At 33.2% G+C, this 7,680-nt stretch overlaps 1 long non-coding RNA gene across 1 annotated transcript; it reads left to right on the top strand.

Annotated features, from left to right (window-relative positions):
* Positions 1 to 4,272: 4,272 nt before the first annotated feature.
* Positions 4,273 to 6,725, top strand: LOC136230166 (uncharacterized). Its single transcript, XR_010689289.1, has 2 exons — positions 4,273 to 6,199; positions 6,287 to 6,725. It is a non-coding gene; the product is annotated as an uncharacterized lncRNA (long non-coding RNA).
* The last annotated feature ends 955 nt before the right edge of the window (positions 6,726 to 7,680 follow it).

Raw genomic sequence — 7,680 nt, 5'->3', positions numbered from 1 at the left:
CGTTTTTTTATGTTTTTCCGTGTTTCCCAAGTTTTCTTGTTTTTTTCCCGTTTGTTCACGTTTTCTTATTTTTCACGTTTTGTCATGTTATTGTGTTTTATTTTGCATTTTTTCGATTTTTCACGTTTTAGTTTTTCGGTTTTTCCCCTTTTTGTTTTTTTTTCGCGTTTTTGTATTTTTCGTATTTTGTTACTTTTTCGTGTTATTCACGTTTTTTCATGTTTTTAGTATTTTTTCATATTTTTTTGTTTTTAACGTTTTCGTGTTTTGTTTGCGCATTTTCATGTTTTTCACATATTGTCACGTTTTTGTGTTTTAGCATTTTTCGTATTTTTTCGCATTTTCATGTTTTTATTTTTCACGTTTTTTAATATTTCGTGTTTTGTCACTTTTTCGCGCTATTCCTATTTTATGTTTTTCGTGTGTTTGCTTTTTTTTTTTGTTTTTGCGTCTTCGTGTTTTTCGCATTTGTTCACGTTTTCATGTTTTTCGCGTATTTTATTTTTTTGCATATTCTCGTGTTTGTAACATTTTCACATTTTTCGTGTTTCATATTTTTCGTATTTTTACATTTTTTAACGTTTTCGTCATTTTTCCATTTTTCACGTTTTATATGATATAAATTATGGATTGACCAAAATTTATAAGATTTGGGAAAGTGATTAGAGACAAGATTGAGGATTTAATGGAGGATAATTTTGTAAATTACAAAAATATAATATTAGGAATAGGCTATTCCTAACCTAAATTGAAGAATAGCTATTCCATGATGGAATAGAGATTCCATGGAATAGCTATTCCATAAAAAAAATCAACCAAAGGTGGAAATAGTTATTCTTTAGGAATAGGCTATTCTATTCCTCCTCTATTCCGCGAACCAAACGAGCCCTAACAGAAAAAACCTCATTAGTAACGTTGTAATCGTAATGGACATAGTAGTCAACTATTATTAATAAAAAATTAGTAATGGGTTTTACAAAAAGCTGGTACAACCAAATTGGTTTACGTTGAGCAAAATAAACCTTTTGTAACAAACGAGTTTTTACATTAAGTATTGGATCTTCCATATCACTTGGAGGACCCCCAATTCACATTTGGACACGTGTATTGTGATCCCACTTAATAAATAAAATAGTGAGATTTTTTATAATCTGTCTGGATCCATGTTACACATATTAAAATATGTATGAAAGGTCCTCCATTTGATATGGAGAACCGGGTGTTTCTAATAATTTTCCGTGACAAACACATAAAAGTGAACTACAAATATCTTTTGCTTTTGTAATAGGCTGTTTCCACACTTGTTACAAATACGTAAACTATTATAACGGATTAAGTGTAAACTCCTTACAAACATCTTTAAAAATAAAAGCATCATTGCGATAAATATTACTAGTTGTGCACACTCTCTCTCCACACGGAAATAAACAACCACACCAATTTGCTGCACCACTCAAATCATTCCCCTTCACGAGATCTGCTTATGTTGAGGAAGAAGAAAAGACCATCTAGAGCTCTTACCGAACCCTATATGCTTCTCCTAAGGATATCAAGCCCCAACATTACTTTTGAAGCTGAGATGTTAAAAATCTTTTGAAAATAGCATAATTTCTCACTTCTAAGCAGAGGCTCAGACACTTTTGAAGCCTAAATGTTATTTCTGAGAATCAAGTGTTGTTTTTGTTGGGTGTGTCACACCAGCTATATGAAAAGCTGAGGAATAATTAAGCTTCAAAGCTAATGTATCTCCTATTTTCTAATAATGTTATAGATTTTACTGTAATGTTTGCACTATATGCACGTTATAACTGCATTTGTCACCTAAACATGCTATTTGTAAAATATACCATCTAAATGCGTCTATCTCATGTAATGTTCCCCCTATTTTCTTATATATATGTTATCTTTATTCTGCTCTCGGTTGATTGTGTTGAAACATGTTTGTACTATATATATGATGTGTGCACTCTTGGTTAATTTATTAGGTTCATTTGCATCTTTAGTTTATTTGGCTCTCTATAAAGATGGACTATCGTTTGATGTATAGTAATGATAGAATCTCATCTGAATACATGCGGGGTTTAAGGAGTGGCAATCGAGCAATGCGTCCTCTGTGGTCTGCTCTTCTACTTGGTTCGTGAAATGCAATGTTGATGCCTCGATGTTCCAATCGGATAGCAAATGCGGGGCTGGTGTAGTAATTCGCAAGGCGGATGATAGCTTTATCCAGGACCGGTTTTAACATTTTATGAGCCTTAAGCGAAATAAGAGGAAGGGACCCTTAAAAAAACTATACTTAAAAGTTTAAATTGGAATTTTGAATCCATTTTAGGTCTAAAATATCATATTATTTAATCCCTTTTAGACTTGGATGAGTATTATAACTACGATAAAAAAAATTACTTTTTAGCTTTGGACTTTAGGCAGTCTTATTATCGGCTCTGGCTTCGTCGCATGTAGAAGCTCGTTCTCAGTAGAGATGCTTGAAGCCAGGACTGCTGAAGCGCTAGACTTCGTCATGCAATTAGAAGGTTTCGTTCAATGCAACTCAAAAACGTATACAAAATCAATTGTGGACAAGTTTAATGCAAGGAAGGAGAGTTATTAAAATTTGGTAATATAATATTATTCGGGACTGTATTAATTGATAGATGGCTTAAAGCATTAATTGGTTTCTGATATATAAAGGGCGGCCCGGTCGCATTACGCGTCCCCGCTGAGCGAGGGTCCGGGGAGGGGTCCCACCACAAGGGTGTATTGGGGGCAAGCCTTCCTTTGCCAATTTAATTGGCAAGAGGCCACTCCTAAGACTCGAACCCGTGACCTCTGGTCACACGACAACAACGTTTTACCGTTGCGCCAAGGCTCGCCCTCTTAATTGGTTTCTGATATATCCAAAAAAAAAATTCATTTGGTCTCTGATATATTATTTGGTCATATCTGGCTCCTAATATGACACTTGAGTTTAATAGATTTTAGTTTAGGACTTGTTTTTTATTTTTTTTTATTTTTTTAAATCTAATTAATTATTTCCACATAATGTGGTAAAAAAAACTTTAAGAAATATCACGTGCCAAGTTTAAGTGTCAAAATATCGCTATTTGTCAATGAGAACGATTCCATTAAGTATTTATACAAATTAAATGAAATTTCACCAATTGAGATAGGTGAATGATCAAATGTAATCAAATAATAAATCACAGAGCAAATGATAAAATTTTGGATATGTTAAAGACCAAATAATGCTTTATATGCCTTGACGGGGCGTTTGGTATTCTATTGGGATAGAGATAAGGATAAAGGTTGAGATATGGACAAGGATAACTCGTTGGGATAAAGATAAAAATATAATTCGAGAATTATTATTCAATGTTTGGTACGTGGGATAGGGATAAAATAATACATTTTACTATTTTAACCTTATTTAAACTACATAACATTAATTTGGGGGATAAGATGGATTTTTCCATCATATTAAAATCGCAGGAGCTTATCCCATCTCCTTATACCACCCCCTCTTGGATATAGGATTTGAGGGATAAGAGACTTATCCTTCATCTGTCTCACTCTTCTATCTCACAAACAAACGCGAGATAACTTATCTCGTATTTTTTATCCCTATCCCACCTCCTATATCCCTCCTAACAAACACCCCGTGATAGATTAGATGTTGGATGGTGTCTCATGTTTCAAGATTAGCCAATAATGTGGCTAAGTAGTTTGCTACACTCTTTAGCTAATATTTGTGTTGTGTTTTCCATTCCCATCAGATGCCTTTTGTAAGGATGTTTTTTCATAATTATTGAAGTATTTTCTTAAAAAAACCGAAGGATAAATTTTGATAAAAAAAATTAAAGCTTTCAAAACAATTATAACTTTAAATTATTAAAATCATATATTAAAAATGTTAATTAAGTTTTTAAACTAATAAAAAGAATTAAGTGGGTCAATTTTAAATAAAAATCATCAATTAAGGTATTATCGAAAATCATTCGATTGAACAGTTTCATATCGTTTTCTCTATACTTATTTTGAACCAACATATAGATTATTACAGTCTATATCAAATAGTCACACTTTCTGATTTTAGAATGGATGAAAATTCATTTGATGATTTTTACCTGATCAAAGATTTAATAGTTTAGGATCTTAATTGACTTTAAAGCTTTAGTTTTGGGATCAAATGGATATAATACCTATTCAGAGAAAAAAGAATGCGAGGGGTAAAATAGAGAAAAGAGATATCGTACTGAATTACCCTAACTTTCGCTGTATATAAAATGGCCCCTCAGATTTCGGTGGTTTGTCAACCATTGGCGGCGATCGGTGTCGAGTGTCTACGGTGGGTGGAGGATTGAGGAAGAGCGGGGGGAAGAGTAATTGAAGCGGCAGAAAAGGAGGAGTATGTGGATATATTGGAAGTCTCTGAGGGGATCATGATGTCCTTTTTTATATTTTAATAGTTTTCAATCTGAATCTAAACTCCGTTGCTGCTCCTCTTCCTTATCTTCTTCATCCTCCTCTCTGTCCGAGTGCTACCGATCGCTTCCCTATGGAGCCTGGTGATGATGCTGTTATTCTGAAGGTTCCGATTTCTTCTTTTAATTACTGAGATTTTTCTGTTTGATTCTATAATTTGTTCTGTTTGATTTTAAATCCAAGAGAGCATTCATTGTGGAAGGCTTTAAATTAAATTCATTCACTATCTTCCATTACTTGAGCTTCCATATACATGATTGATGCTTTGTGACCTGTTTTCAGTATTGAACTTCATTTTTCATTTACATGATTGATGCTTTGTGGAAGGCTTTAAATTAAATTCATTACCTTTGAAAACTTCCTGCGCTAAAATGTATAATGTATTGAGCTTCATTTGGGATATGAATACCTTTGATACTTCTTAATTTCTTATCACAGTCACAATATTTTTTGTGATATCAAATTTTATTCCTAATATTTTGCTCAACCCTTAGCTGTGAACCGTTGATTTTGAAGAGTTTTCAGTTTCCCAAATTTTCAGAACCAAATTTTACATTTGGGGTCACATTTCTGTAATTTAAGTAAATTGGAGACACTTTCTTACAATTTAGATTTTTTTTTTAATAATGCAATGTGTTTTAGGAGACTGACACATTATCAAATCTCATAATCAGTTTATCATGGATTGTCACATGTATTATAAACATAATTTTTTGTAGATGAAAAAACTTCTGTTGTAATTTTTCTCATTTTAAATATGTAAAAAATCTAGGGTTTGATCGGATGAAGGGAGGGGAGGTGAGTTAGGGTGAAGGTAGAGTTATTCAGTTAACCTTTTTCTAACCTTCATTTGAAGGTTATGCATGGATAGAGGTTTGAGGATGTTAATTAAAGGAATGGGTGGGAAGGTTAGTTAAGGTGAGGTGAAGTTATTAGAGTAACTTTGCTTATCTAATTCAAGGTTATTTTCCAAACCTTCATTTAAACTCCATTTAACCTTAGAAAAAACTCACCTCCTATTAAACTCCATTCCCAATAAGGTTAGTTAAATAATCTCCCTCTAATTAAACGAGGTTAATTAGAGGGATGTTATTTAGCTAACCTTGTTTAGAAATGAGTTTAAAAGGAGGTGAGATTTTTTTTAAGGTTAAATGGAGTTTAAATGAAGGTTAACTAAATAACCTTGAATTAGACAAGCAAAGTTACTCTAATGATTTCACCTTAACTCACCTTCCATTCCTTTAATTAACATACTCAAACCTCTATCCAACCAAACCCTACAAATTTCTATTATTTACACTTTTCCCTGTTTCCTATATTGTTTACTTACAGATATGGTTTCCCGTTTCCGGATCAGTTTCCTTTCCATGCAACTTAGCTGGAAGTTCATATTCTGTGTTATATAAAATAGATTTTGCTATTTTGTCTGCTAATTAAATCTTTGGTTCTGGAACTGGTGTCATTATCTACCAAATCTATACTAAGTGTTATAGCATTTAAGATAGCATCTTGGCTCCTAACAAGAATGAGGCTTTGAGTTAATACTTATACTATCAGTAAAGGTTCATTTAGTCTACCCTTATTAAATTATTATTGAAGGGAATTGCAGTGTTTGTATTTTGGACACTAACATATCTAATTTGCATTGAGCCATTGACACTGTTCCTACCAAGTCCTGTCTGAAAGTTCCTTACCACATTATCTCATTCTGCAAAAACAGGTACTTGATCAATCCTTACCTGTGGTACAAGCTGAAAGATGTGTTTCGTAGCCACTTTTTCTTAACTAAGTGAATCATTTTATGCAGTTGCCTGTAATTTAGGTAGCTAAGCTACAATCCTAATTCCACTGGTTCGCTCTCCAAAATTTTGCACTGGGATTCTTGTTTGCAGATATGCATGGTGTATGATGCATTGGAGGATAACATTAGAGATTTGCAAAACCCTTAGTGTTGATGAAACGTCATCTGGAAACGGGTACAGGTGGAGGGGCTGGAAGTTATATTGGCAGGCTTACAGGGGCAGCTTTTGGGATATTCTTCAATTTCGCAGGCACTTGGCAGTAGCTGAGAGGTAGGGAGATTTTCTCCTTGGTGCAATGTTCTACTACATTGATATTAATAAAACCTCTATTCCCTTTCCATTCCTTTTGTTGAGGTAGTTCATAGTTGCATAATATTAGATTGTTTTGGGTTGTGGCTTGTTATTCTGCTGCTTTGGCTAATCTGAGTTTTGAGTTTCCCAACATGTTCAAGTGCATTGAATGATATGCTACTACCTTAACCTGCTATAGTATGATAACTCTTCAAGTAAGGACTAATTTGGATTTTGCTTTTTATTTCTGAAATTATGCTTCTCTAAATACTTTGTGCTGAGATATCACAAGAGCCTCGGGGTAAGTTATCTCGGCATAAGCGTGAGAATAATAGTATCACAACTTCTATGAATAAAGCAAAAAATATTTTTGATTAAGTAGCTCTTTTATAGAAGAGGATTTGGTTGATTGTAGGTTAGCAACTTATCTTCCTCTTGTTATGGCCTATGTTGTATGGTTCAAGTTATACGGAGATTGAAACGGACATCAGAAACATTATTTCTAAGAAAACATAATAGCTAATGTCACGATATTGGAGAATTGAAAAGAGAAAATTAGATGTCAGATTCTAAGTATCAATTTTATATTTCTGTCATGCTTCATTATGCGGGTGATAGTTAATTTTTGCTGTTTTATTGTTATTTTGTTCTTTAGTATATGAGGGACTTTGTTAGTTACTAGATGTAGATTTCACCATTGTAATTTGTACCCGCTAGTATCTTCTGCTATAAGAGGTCAACGCCTTTTTACAAGTTGGGTATAAAATGCGAATATTATCAATTTACTTCCACTTTCTCAAGTGCAAAGAATTTGAGAAAGTTAGAAAATTGGTAATAATCTCATTTGAAACCCAACTTGTAAAAAGGGTGGCAAGCTAGTCCAAATTACAGTTGTGAAATCTAGTAACTAACTAATTTCCCCGTATATACTAATGGACAAAATAACAATAAAACAACAAAAATTAACTATGACCCACATAATAAAGCATGACAGAAATATGAAATTGATACTAAACCTGATAGCTAATTTTCTCTTTTTCAATCCTCTAATGTGGTGACAATACTCTCCCCTTTAAAGCATTATTGTCCCTAAGAATGTATTAAGATA

This window comes from Euphorbia lathyris, chromosome 5 (assembly GCF_963576675.1).
Source record: "Euphorbia lathyris chromosome 5, ddEupLath1.1, whole genome shotgun sequence".
In the NCBI taxonomy this organism is placed as follows: domain Eukaryota; kingdom Viridiplantae; phylum Streptophyta; class Magnoliopsida; order Malpighiales; family Euphorbiaceae; genus Euphorbia; species Euphorbia lathyris.
The sequence above is the reverse complement of the archived record's forward strand: the minus strand, read 5'-3'. Positions and strand labels throughout refer to the sequence as shown.